This window comes from Malaclemys terrapin, chromosome 3, assembly GCF_027887155.1.
Source record: "Malaclemys terrapin pileata isolate rMalTer1 chromosome 3, rMalTer1.hap1, whole genome shotgun sequence".
In the NCBI taxonomy this organism is placed as follows: Eukaryota; Metazoa; Chordata; order Testudines; family Emydidae; genus Malaclemys; species Malaclemys terrapin.
The window spans coordinates 106,142,938-106,156,461 of NC_071507.1; the positions used below are offsets into that span (position 1 = coordinate 106,142,938).

At 42.2% G+C, this 13,524-nt stretch overlaps 1 protein-coding gene across 3 annotated transcripts in view; it reads left to right on the forward strand.

The window, feature by feature from the left end:
• Positions 1-13,524, forward strand: part of MAP7 (microtubule associated protein 7) — a 188,729-nt gene that overhangs the window by 97,873 nt on the left and 77,332 nt on the right. The window lies entirely within an intron of this gene.

Here is a 13,524-nt window from a genome sequence, read left to right on the forward strand (position 1 = left end):
TTGACAGTACAGATTGCAGTGTCCAGAAAAAAAAATGGTATTTTCCCTTGAATCAATCATTTACTGTGCTCTGAGCTTAGTTTTTTTTCTTACATTACTGAAACATTCTTAAAGTTTTCAAATACATGACATGTTTAACCAATGATAACGGTTTGAACATCAATGGTGGTTTTTTATGCTTTTTAAGAACAGTTCATGTGGGTTGCTTGACTCATTATGTTTCATATGTTTGTAAAATGTAAAGTATCTTCCGAGAAGCAGGGACCCTGCCACGTTAATCATTTCCTTAAGTTTCATGAATATCGTAGTCTGTTGTGTAGTAGTATAGCAGCAGTAGTTATTTGGTTTACTATTTATCTTTGAGTGTGAGCTGCACACAAACATTTATGGTAGTTTATATTTCTATCTCTGGTACTTGTATAGCCCCTATTACTGTAGTATATGAACACCTCACAATCTTTAACATATTTATCCTCACAACACCCCTGTGAAGTAGGGAAGTGCTATTAGCCTTATTTTACAGATGGGGAACGGAGGAGGCACAGAGAGATTAAGGTCTTGCCTGAGGTCACAAAGGAGGTCTGTGGTAGAGCAGGGAGTTGAAACCTGGTCTCTAGAGTCCAAGGTTAACACCCTAACCACTGGATCATCCTTCCCTTGAGCCTACCTGTCTGAGTACACGTATGACCTCCCCATTGTGATTGTATCTGGGTGCCCTCAAAGGATTATTATCCACAAAGCTGAATAGCTGTATACACTTGTTCTCACATATTTAAAGAGATTGTGTTAAAGGACAGCAAAATAGGGAGGTGCAGAGATGGGAAGGTAAGAAATTAATTTTTATGAGCATATCTTTCCAATGAATCAGCTCCACTAGTTAAACCTTAAATCTGACATCTTTTTCTTGTTGCTAGTTGCAAAGTCGAGTTTTATGCACATGGATTGTTTCCAAAGCAAATGTATTCACATGATGGAGCCCTGGTGTGATAAGCTCTTGTGGTGAGAATATATTTCATATCTATATTCATTCAGTGTCTGACTTCTCAGTTGAACTGAGACTGCCAGCAAAGGAGCAGTGATGGGTAGATTTTGTGATGCAGACACTTGAGCAATGGGAAATTAAATGACCCCACCAACTCATTTCAAATAAGTTTCTATCTTTTTTCCCAAAATAAATAAATAAATATAAGCTAGTTCTTGTGAACTAGCCTAGAATAACAGGCCCTTTGTGTTTTTTTTTGTCTGTGTGTACATAAAGCAGGAAAGAAAAATATAACAAGGAAACATATTTGGTTTCAGACTTCCAAGAAAAAATATTGTAAACGTATCGTATACGTGAATTAATTTTATATACATCTAAATACGGGATGATCGATACTGGGTTTGACTCTACTGCTTCCTTGACTAAAAATGCATTGTTTGATTCAAGTAATAGTATGCATTATATAGAGACTCTGTGTTCCTCTCTCTTTAGAGGCAGAACTATAATTTGTGTTAATAGCATGCAAAATGTTTTTCTGGGCTCATTGCATTTTTATATCTTAAAAGAATGAGCATCTTCCTCAGCACTGAGGTAAACCCATTTACGGTGTTAGCGCTTTTTATAAAAATCTTTCTAATACAGTAGGTAAAATGACAATAACACAATAGGTAAAAATGACAAGCCGCTCTATTGTCTACAACCGTCTTGGACTCATCATGGTTTTGAGACTGACTGCTTAATCTACTTATGGTATCACTATTTAGCGGAGTCCTTGCATTTAATTAAGATAGAAATACTTCTATTTATTTTTAAAGCTTTTAAAAAAAAAAAAATGAAGAAGAATTACTTCCATTTTCCAAAAGCACTAAGTACAAACCTTTTCTGAAGAGATACAGCTCAAGGTTCCTAATACATAGGGTAGCAGCACTATAAAGAACCTTGTAAAGCTTTAAATCATGTTATACTTGAACATTTCAAGCTATAACAGTTTGTTGCACACGGTTTTGTATATAAAACTCCAAGGGCTTTATCCAGGGCTGATGAGAGTGGAGGGAAAAGGGAACAATTGCACTGGTGCCCCAAGCTCATGCCCAACCCCCAAATGTCTGTAACTGGAGTGAAATGGAAGAGGGTGGGGCCCCAGTGAATATGATGTACCAGAGCCCCAAATTTCTCTCCACAGGCTTTACTCAAGTCCATTGTATTATTGGTTCCAAACCAAGTAGGGTGAAGAAGGCTGTGAACATTGGTTCTGAAACTGACCAGTCTCTGAGAAAAGACTGAATTGCTAGATAAGTCCCACCTCTCTCTCTCTCCACCTATACAAATCCTCTATCTCCAGCGAGGCATTACGGAGCTACTTCTAGGGGGTATAAATAGGGTCCTACCAAATTCACGGCTATGGAAAATGTGTCAGACAGGAGTGTCTAAAGGTTCCAGGTTTGAAATAAATCTCCCTCTCTGTACAGCTGTACTGGGTGGAGTTTAAAAATGAACTCCAGGGTTAGGAAAAGGGAATGTTTTGAAAGTTTGGATCTGGATCCAAACTTAGTCTTGCCAATAGGTGGAACTTCATTTCCACTTCTGGAACAGAAAACAGTCAAAAAAGCTTTGCACTATCTTTGGGCTTAATTAGTCTAGAAGGCAAATGGGGATAATGTCAAATGGAAGGACCACGAACAAATAAGGGAAACTTGCAGCTCATGAAATTAATGAATAAAGTAGACAATTGTCTGCTTACCAGCAAGCTCAGCAGCTGAACTGTCTGAGTTTAAAGCACAAGGAAAGCATGAAGTGCTTTTTCAGTGACAAGATTTTTGTGGAAATGTCAGGGTGGATTCTATCCATGAACTGACTCGAGTAGCTAGAAGAAAAGGAGTTCTCAGAAAGATAGCGGGACCAACCTAGAATCTTCCATCTTGCAGAACATTCTTCTCAGCATAATGGCCCATTTTCTTCAGGCTGCTGACCAAACGGCCCTTTTTCAGTGGATCTTATAGCACACAGGCCATAGACCCACACTGCGTCCTTGATAAGCTTGTTGCGCGACAGGTGAGTCTCTTAGGATTCTCCAAATTAATTATTGGCAAACTATTCAGTTTTTAGCATCTGCTACCAAACCTGTTTAGTGCTAGCCCACGTCCATCTTTGTTATGTTTCAAAAAAAAGGAGACAGTATTGAGTGAACTTACATTTTCAAATGTCATCTTTGTTGTTCTTACAGAGCTTGCTATACTAAATTGGACCATTAGTCTGTAAATTCAGCATTTTTGCTTTAGAAGGCAGTGAAATAACACATGCTGATCCTAGTTCATTTTGCAATGCTGTACATATTTGGTTTCTCTCCTGACTAGCTCTAGTGACTCTTTCTGCATTGTTGCCCATAGTAAACATTGGGACATTGTGTAAAGTAGCGCTGTTTCTGAATTAGACTGAACGGTTCGATATAGCAACCTCAACAAGTAAAGAATCTGAAAAGGTATAAGAATTAGAAGTTAGTGTTAAAAAAAAAAAAGTATGGATTACAACTGCTAGCTGTTCTGAATTTCCCAGTACAACACTGTTACCTTTTCTATGCCTGGGTGCCACTTTGGCTCTGTGATATCACCTTCCTGCAGTTGCCACCTCTGACACTAGTTCCTTGTTCTTCTCTGATAATGGGATCATTGATAGGAAAGAGGTACTTGGCAGGGCGAGGGACTAACTGACAAATGGAAGAAAATTTTGCTGGAAGAAAATTTTCTTCTATTATAACCTCTTCCTCTTCCCCTATTTGACCTATTTCCATTTTCCTTACTTGTGTTTCCTTACTGGGGCAGGGGGTTGGGATCTGGGAGGGGGTGCGGGCTCTGGCTGGGGGTGCAGACTCTGGGGTGGGGCTGAGGATGAGGGGTTTGGGGTGCAGGAGGAGGCTCCAGGCTGGGGCAGGAGGTTGGTATGTGGGAGGGGCTGTGGAATCCAGGAGGGAGTTTGGGGGGGGAGGTGGTTTGGGGTGCGGGCTCTCCGGCCAGGCAGTACTTACCTCAGGCCACTCCTGGAAGTGACCGGCATGTCCAGCTCCTAGGCAGAGGGGCCAGGGGGCTCTGCACACTGCCCACACCCACAGGCACTGACCTGAGTCGTCAGGGTCCCTTTTCAACCAGGTGTTCTGGTCAAAAACTGAACACCTAGCTGACAACCCTAGGAGAAGCTGGAAGGGGGACACTTTCTCTTCTGCTCAATACCTATTTTATCCTGTAATGTAACTAACTTGTCAAACATCTACAGATATTTGGATGCCTCCAGTTTACTGGCATGTGTATCTTCTCCTGTCACTAAACAGCCTCTGAGTACTTTACTGAGTACTGTAGCTTCTGGTTTTTTGTTTTTGTTTGTTGTTTCTTGTTGGGAAGTGGACAGAAATTTACTACAGCTACTTGAGACAAAAGATTTTAACTGCAGCCGAGGGAAATGGAATGAGTAGTGTTACGTTGGTTACTTAAGAAACGTGATAAATTGACTAATAAATATTGAATTGAAGTAATAAAACATTATTTTTAGAAGTCTGTCGAGTTTTTTCACAGACTCTTGTTTAATCTGATAGTTGTTAGATATTACCCCATGGTTATTTACACTCTCTAAATACCTAAATAGATACATAAATTAAAATGCTTTTTAATTTAGCTTTGCCCAGTGCTGCTCATTTAGATTCAATGCCTACATGTAAATCCCCAAAGGCAATCTTGAAACCTGGAATTTTAAAGCAAAAATTATTTAAATAAGAGCTAAAATGACTTGAAATAAATCAACAGCACAAACAGAATTCCCTACTGTGTATTTGCAACAGATATGGCCTTTGTGCTGCTTTTTCTATCCTTAAGCAGGTAATGATGGGTTGCAAGGATATTAAAAATGTGAAGAGGGAGTTTAGCAGATCAGCAGCTTAAGTGTATTTTCTGTGCGTTTGCTATAGCTCATTTTGTTGAGTTAGAATCTTGCCATTGCTAATTTGGAGTTGTGTGTACATGGCAGTGTGTACATACTAGGGGAATTGTGTGTGATGCAAAGGAAAGAGAAGCTGTCTACAAAATGCAGACTATGTGCAGAGGGAAAACATTTGGCTTATTTATGGAATTCATGTTTCTTGCAGCCACTGCAGATTATTCCACAAGTTTGAAGCAGCACTGTCAAAGCTCATTTTTCCAGTTGTGCAGTGTATCCATAACACAAAAGCTAGGGACTACAGATCCTTGCAGTAGACCTAGTGGCGACTTGGGATGGCACTCTAATGAATATTAAATACAAATAACATTAAGGATGTCACTTAAACTCATTAATTAATGAACTGTGGAGTACAGGCCTTTCCAGCTGATTCATTATGCCTGGATATGTGATCTCCCACAGATTTTAGACTCATCACGGAGGCTATGTAACTGAAGTGTTTTAGGCAAGGTGTTGTGTATGAATGCATAGTGTGGCTTAGTGGATAGAACACTGGACTAGGACTCAAGAGACCTGAGTTCTATTCCTAGCTTTGCTACTGGCCTGCTGCCATGACCTTGGGCAAATCACTCCACTCCTCTTTCTGTGACTCCCATTCCTCATCTGTAAAACAGGGATAATGACTCTGGCCTTCTTTTGTAGAGCACTTGCAGATCTATGGGTGAAAAGCACTCTGTAAGAGCTTGGCATTATTATTTATTATTGTTGCATTGAAAGCTGTTTGAAGCAAGCTCCAACCTTGATTCTGCAAAGACTTAAGACCTAAGCACATGCATAACTTTGTTTGACGGGGAAACGAAGCTGCAGTGGGAGCTAGATGTGAAGTCTTTGTCAAGCAGGGAAGCTGTAAAAATCAGGGAGACAGAAAATGTTGGCAGAAATTGATCTTCAGTGTGGTATACACTGACTTTCTGTGTGACCTTGGGCAAATCATCTCATCTCTGTGGGTCTCAGTTCCCTACCTGTACAATGGGGATAATAGCACTTTCCTCTCTCAGTGGATGAGTTGAGGACAAACACGTTAAAAATTGTGAGGTGCTGAGGTACTACAGTGATGGAGGCAAAATAAATACCTATGGTTGGTAGGTAGTTTCCCACTTAAAAACTTTTTTATTTAGTCTGCACATAGCCCTCTTGGTTTCCAGAGTGCTTTAGGTTGTGAATCACTCAAGGTCAGTGGCAGAGCATGTGTTAGAGCTGTCACAGGGAGGCTGGCCCCAGTAAATGAAGTAGGTCTGGCACCCTTGTGCCAGAGCAGGTACTCCCATTTGGCCAATTAGGAGTGTGGGGCAGCACTGGAGGGTTATAAAGGGTTAGAGAGAGCCCAGGGTATTGGAAAGATTTGGTGAATCAGAGCTGACTGAGTGGGAGTCAGGGGCAGGAGAGAGCTGCCAAAGATTGCATGTTTGGAACCGGAGAGGAAGCTGAAAGCAGGAGAATAGCAGGAGGGGTTTGCTGTCTGGCATCCCAAGCCAGAGAGCCAGGGCTGAAGGCAGGAGGAACAGCAGTGGGAGATGCCTGTGGCTCTGTGCTGGAGTGCCAGAGTCATGGGCTGAAGGAGCTTACTTGCTGCCATCTCCAAGGCCAGAGAGCTGGACCCAGAAGAACCATGAGCGGGGTCAGGGATGAATTAGGAGTGCTCCCCTGGTAAAGATGGTCTCCTAGCAGAGACACTGTGAGGTTTCCTGCTAGGAAGAGCAGAGTTACACTCCAGAAGGGATAGGCTGGGGTGTTTGCCATGGGACAGGGGAGGCCTGCCAGAGAGTCTGGGTGCAGTCACAAGCACTCGTGTGCAGTATGTGGAGCGAGATTTCAGGTCAGCTCACTGACTGTTTTCACTGGGGTGAGAAATGAACTATATATTTTGAGACTTCGGTTTTGGACCATTTGCACGATGTTATATAATATACCAACCCCCAGGAAGATATTATTGTGTCAAATGAATCTGAAGTGGAGTTACTGGGGACTTTGAAAAGGGAAACAGAGGCAGGTGTGCCTGTCATGCTGCTGTCTGCCACAGGAGGTCATTCCTTCAGTGTTGCTCTATGAAGAGAAATCAGAATTTTCTGGCTCCTGGGCCCCTGTTCAGTTATTAGACCATGCTGCAACCAATACAGCTGTATGCTTAGATTTGGAAACAGAGCTGTCTGGTTGTCTAAATAGTCTATTTGTGGTGTAAAGTAATCTATCCCATATTACATACTACTAACAGTGGCTATTTCCATAATGTCATTGCTATTCTTACTTCATGTATTGTACCATTAAAATTCATGCTTGTGGTGTCCTATTAATTTCAGCATCACTTTGTGCAGTAAAATGAGTACGTATTGAAACTGCTTCCCACAAACATAGGAAATACAGCACCAGTGTTGATGTTTGTACACAATATCTTATTACAAGTAAAGCTGGGTCAATAACTGATTTATTTATTTGGCTACCCTGAATAATCAATCAACAAATAAATAAAATGTACTTTGGATTTGAAACAAAATAAAGAAAATTTGAATTTCTTGGCAAAATAACAAGCTACAGTTGTTTGGGGTGGAATGACACAATTTGTTTAACCCAAGCAATTCTTTGATGCTTTTTTTTTTTTTAATTAATGATTTCTTTTATTAGGAAATTTCCAAAATGAAAGTGAAAATGGTTCATGCACATAAGAAAACTTGCCTGGCTCTAATTATAAGTATGCTTTCTATACTATGCAGTCACAATTAAATCATTGATTTGGAATTAACAAGATGTTTCATAGGTGTGCAATGCAGTGTGGAAAAGAAAAAAGTGCAAATACACTGTTAAAGATGTGCAAACAAATAACAGCTGAGTAAAACCAATTTGAAAAAAAAACTAACGTCACAAAAATAAAGAACCTAAAAAGCATCTGTACTAAAAAATCTGAACATCCAGTTTCAGATTGATGTAGTTCACAGGCTCAATCTTATGAACACATGCATGTGTTTAACATAATCACATGAATAGGAACATAAGACTGGCAGGGATCTCTTGGGTCATTGAGTTCAGTCCTCTGCTACCGCAACCCTATCATATAATTCCATTCATAAATTTATCAAGCTCCATTTTACACCTAGTTAAGTTTCTTGCCCCCACAATTCCTATTGAGAGGCTGTTCCAGAGCCTAACCTCTCTGATGGTTCGAAACCTTCTTCTAATTTCCAGCCTGAATTTGTTCCTAGCCAGTTTATACCAATTTGTTCTTATGCCAACATTGTCCTTTAGCTTAAATAGCTCTTCTCCCTCCTGGTGTTTACTCCCCTGGTGTATTTACACAGAGTAATGATATCACCTTTCAGCCTTAGTTTTGCTAGATTAAACAAGACAAGCTCTTTTAGTCTCCTTGTAAGATAGTGTTTGTTCCCCGATCAACCTAGTAGATCAACCTTCTCTGCACCTGTTCCCATTTGAATTTATTTTTTGAATATGGGTGACCAGAACTGTACACAATATTCCAGTTGGGGTCTTACCAGTGTCTTGTACAATGGTATTAATACATACCTCCCAATACCTATTGGATGCCTATCCCACTGAAGTCAATGGAACTACTCACATGAGTAAAGTTAACCATGTACATAGTTGTTTGCAGGATTGGGGCCTAAAACACTCAACATTCCCAAAAGGGAGTAGTAAACCACTTACCAAAGATTACTTTGCATGACCGTTGCAGTACAGTGCTGATATAAATTAAAAAAGGAGATTAGTAGTAGGAATCCTTCAGTCTCGAGAGACCATGGGTATGCGCCCCGAGAGGTAAAGAATGTTGGTTTTATGGCCGCCGCGAACATGGCTGAAGAGACCCACTCGAGAGAGACAATCTCTGCCGTAGCTGTCACATTTAAAGGTGATGTTTTGACCCTTTGGGCTCTGCCTTCTGTGAGCTCTTTTTTCTTCTCTGCTAAGCTGGACGGTTTCCTCTCGGAACTCCGGAGACCTCTGTTAAGCTCTTGTTTCCAAAGGCTGCTGTCTTGAGTGTGATCTGCCCATTTGTCCACATCCATGTCCATTTCTTCTCATTTGCACAGATCCTTGAAATGCAATTTTGGGCGTCCTTCGGGTCTTTTTCCAGATGCCAAGTCGCCATAGAGGATGTCCTTTGGGATGCGTCCATCATTCATTCGGGGCACATACCCAAGCCAGCAGAGGCGTCTCTGTTTGAGGAGTGTTTGCATGCTGGGTATGCCTGCTTGAGCACCTCAGTGCTGGTGACTCTGTCCCTCCAAGAGATGCCAAAGATTCGATTAAAGCTGTTGAGCCTCTTCTCCTGCCATGTCTTGCTCCCGTACAACAGTGTGCTGATAACACATGCACGATACACGGAGATCTTTGTGTGTTCTGTCAGTTTGTTGTTTTGCCATACCCTCTATGGTGGCTTTTCCAGTGCGGATGTTGAGTTCTGTTTAAAGTGAAAGGTTGGCTGAGATAGTGGACCCCAGGTATCTGAACTCATTCACCACTTCAAGTTCGTAGTTATTGATCTTGATGGAAGGTGCTTCCTTAACTCCTTGGCACATTGTTAGTCTTTTTTAGGCTTATAGTAAGCACAAAGTCTTGGCAGGCTTTGGAAAAACTGTCCATTAGGCTTTGAAGATGAACTTCTGTGTGGGTTGTCAGTGACGCAGCAGTGAAAAAAGGAGATTATAACTAAAGTAACTAAAATATACGGCCTGTTTCAAATATACTGTTTTGGAAAAGATGTGTTTAGAGGCAAAGTGCTCACAAAGTTCTATTATTTTTCTATTGTATTTTTTCAAAGGTGGTTGTGCATATAAGGGCTAGGCAAAAAGCATCGGAAATTCTGTAACGTTATTTTTATTGCTTATTATGGTGGACAAATCCTTTTGCTAAGTTCCCATCCAATAGGACATTAAAATAGCAAGATATTGAACTCTCAGAGCAGCCTTTACAATGGAAATGTTCACAGGTCCTGACCTCCACTGTGCTGCTTTTTAGCTTATTTAACTTATTGTGGATAGAGCCAGCCCTACCTTGGTGCTACAAGGATGACTTCCCTTGACTTTTGGGTATGTCTACACTACCGCTGTGAGCATGCCTCTCAGTAGAGGTAGACAGACTTGCACTAGCTCGCTAAAAATAGTGTGGATGTTGCGGTATGGGTGGTAGCACAGGCTAGCTGCCTGAGCATGGACCCAGGGGGTCAGGCAGGCTTGAATTTGTGGCCACCCACGCCACAACATCCTTACTGCTACTTTTAGTGTGCTAGTGCATGTCTGTCTACCTTACTGAGAGGCATGCTCCCAGGTGCCATGTCGACAATACCCTTGGTGGCTCCATGGTTAATACTTATTAGAGCTGGTCAAAAAATGCCAATTATTTTTTGTAAGACATGTTTTTAAAAAATTCCAAAACATCACACACAATTTCTTCCCAAAAAGCAAAAAAAGTTCGATTGTCAAAAAATGCTCTCAGGAGAACTCCTGGCTTTTGAAAACTGACATTTTTAATGGAACATTTTCAGTTTCCATTTTTTCATCAGAAGCCCAGATGTAGATGCTGTATAGCACCTTAGCCACGCTCCTTTCTATTTTACCCACCCTAAACTATGACTGATGAAATAAAGCACTTCATGCAGGCTGCAGGATCAGTAAAGAGCTTAATAGCAAAGCTTTATTGTTAATCATTCCAGATAGTGCTTCAATGATTTTATTTTTTCCCAAGGAGAGTATATAGAATCTTCAAGCAAACAATACTAGGAAATCCCTTGGGGCCTCCTGAAAGTTTTTTAATTATGTTTTCAATACCATCTCTCTGATTAGCTGGGACTTAAAAGCTTCACTTAGCAAAGTGAACCTAATGGAGCAATACCTGTTAGTGTTGAAAGCTATGGCAATCAAATTTCTCCAGCTCTCATTTCTAATGAGATTTTCGGTTAAACAATTTAGATTTTTAAAAGTAATATTGGTTTTGATACAAATCTCCCTTTTTCTTTGAGTCAGAATTTGTTCAAAGCATTGGAAATAATTCTAAAAACCCTTCCGCAAAGTCTGACCATTGTTCTAATTTTCCCAAGTTGTTTGGCTTTAGGAAATTGTACTCATTCATACAGTCGAAGAGTATACCACAGAGGCAAACCACTAGCTGAGAAAGAGACATGAAATCTGACTGGCTGGCTTTGTTTGCATTAAATATAATCAGAGCAAGGTTACTATTTTGATTTATGCCTAAGATTAAATACACGTGAAAGTGAAGCTTTCCATTTTTTCTTTCTCACTAGGCGTAAAGGAGTTTGTAGAGCCCAGAAGCATCTTTTTCTGGACCCACAAAGGGCCAACGTCCATTGAAATCAATGAGACTCTTTCTACTGACTTCAGCAGGCTTTCAATCGAGCCCTAAATTGTCATCTGACCCTATAGCAGAGGTTTATGGTGTGCTAGTAAAATATAAACAGCCTTTGAAGTGTTATTAATGTTTTGTGCAATACATGCGAGAAGCTGGGACTTGCGTTTGACTCTTAGCAATATAAATTCCTCTTTTACTTCAGTGCACAGAATGTACAATAGGTGATACATAAATTGGAGTCACAGCTGGGCAAAAGTTTTCAGACAAATAGTTTATTTGCCAAAAATAAATGCAGTTTCAGTCGACCCAAAACTATTTGCAAATTTGACCCAATTAATTTCAACTGGGAAAATGGTTTTCAGGGCCAGCTCCAGAAAACAGTGTGTTTGTGGTACATGCACAAACCTTTGCTCTCCCCCCCGCCCCCATTTATAACATTTAGCCCAATAATTAGGGCACTTACTTGAGTGTAGGAGACTCCAGTTTGAATCCTTAGCAGGGACTTGAACTCAGATCTGCCCCCTGCTATATGAGCATCCTAACTGCCAGCCTCTAAGCTGTTCTGGGGTGGGGGTTCTCTCAATTCTCCTGCTGAAGCTGTTCCACTTTGTACGAATAGACAACTAGCCATTGGGTCAAAGAGAGAGTGAGAATGACTCAATAGCCAGGTGATTAAGGCACTCAGCTGGGAGGTAGGACATATGGCGTTAAATCCCTCCTCTGAAACAGGAAGGGATGAGACAGTCCCTCTTTTTTGGAGCTGACTAGACGTTTCCGATTTGCTGACATATATTCTGAACATTTTTGAAACCGAATCAAATGTTTGTTCTGATTTTCCAGTTTGACGGCTGAGTTCTAGTTGGAGTGTTTGTGCTACTCGTAAATCACTGGGCAGCCTCAATCAGTTGTTGCTTCTGCTGCTTTGCTATTAACCCCAATTAAGAGCCCAATCCAGCTCCTTCTATTCAGGGCCGGCTCCAGGCACCCAAGCACATGCTTGGGGTGGCACCTTGTAAGGGGCAGCGGGGGGAGCGCGGCGCGGCATTCCGCGGGGAGGGGGGCACTCTGGCGGCGCGGCGCTGGGGGGGCGGGCTCCGGTTGCGCGGGGCTCGGCGAGGGGGCAGCGCGGGCGCGGCGCTGGAGGGGAGTTCCGGTGGTGCTCGGCGGGGGGCGGGGGCGGGCTCCGGCGCTCGGCGGGGGGGCTCAGGGGCTGCGCTTTTTTTTGCTGCTTGGGGCAGCAAAAAAGCTAGAGCCGGCCCTGCTTCTATAGGAACTGGATCAGGAGCAGGCATTTGAAGGCTGATGAATTTTGGTATATATGGCTGATTTTGGAAGCAGTGGTCTCATATGCTGGTCAGAGGTAGTGACTCAACATGGATTTAAGCATCGCTGAGAGGAAACGAGAAAAAAATGAGCCTTTAGTAGTATAGCATAGACAATTCAGAGACCGTATTAAAGGGAGCACTGTAGAGGGGGAATTTTGTTATACATCTTTCCTCAACCTGAATGGGGAGTTGCATGGCTAGATTAGGAAGGAAGAATCCTATGCACCGCCACAGCCTGGAGACCGACTGGTTAAGCAGCAGTTCTGCAGAAAAGGACCTGGGGATTACAGTGGACGAGAAGCTGGATAAAAGTCAGCAGTGTGCCCTCGTTGAAGGCCAAGAAGGCCAACGGCATATTGGGCTGTATTAGTAGGAGCATTGCCAGCAGATCGAGGGAAGTAATTATTCCCCTCTATTCGGCGCTGGTGAGGCCACACCTGGAGTATTTTGCCCAGTTTTGGTCCACCCACTACAGAAGGGATGTGGACAAATTGGAGAGAGTCCAGCAGAAGGCAACGGAAATGATTAGGGGGCTGGAGCACATGACTTAGGAGAGGCTGAGGGAACTGGGATTATTTAATCTGCAGAAGAGAAGAGTGAGGGGGAGATTTGATAGCCTTCAACTACCTGAAGGGGGGTTCCAAAGAGGATGGAGGTAGGCTGGTCTCAGTGGTGGCAGATGACAGAACAAGAAGCAATGGTCTCAAGTTGCAGTGGAGGAGATCTAGGTTGGATATTAGGAAACACTGTTTCACTAGGAGAGTGGTGAAGCACTGGAATGGGTTACGTAGGGAGGTGGTGGAATCTCCATCCTTAGAGGTTTTTAAGGCCCGGCTTGACAAAGCCCTGGCTGGGATGATTTAGTTGGTGTTGATCCTGCTTTGAGCAGGGGATTGGACTAGATGACCTCCTGAGGTCTCTTCC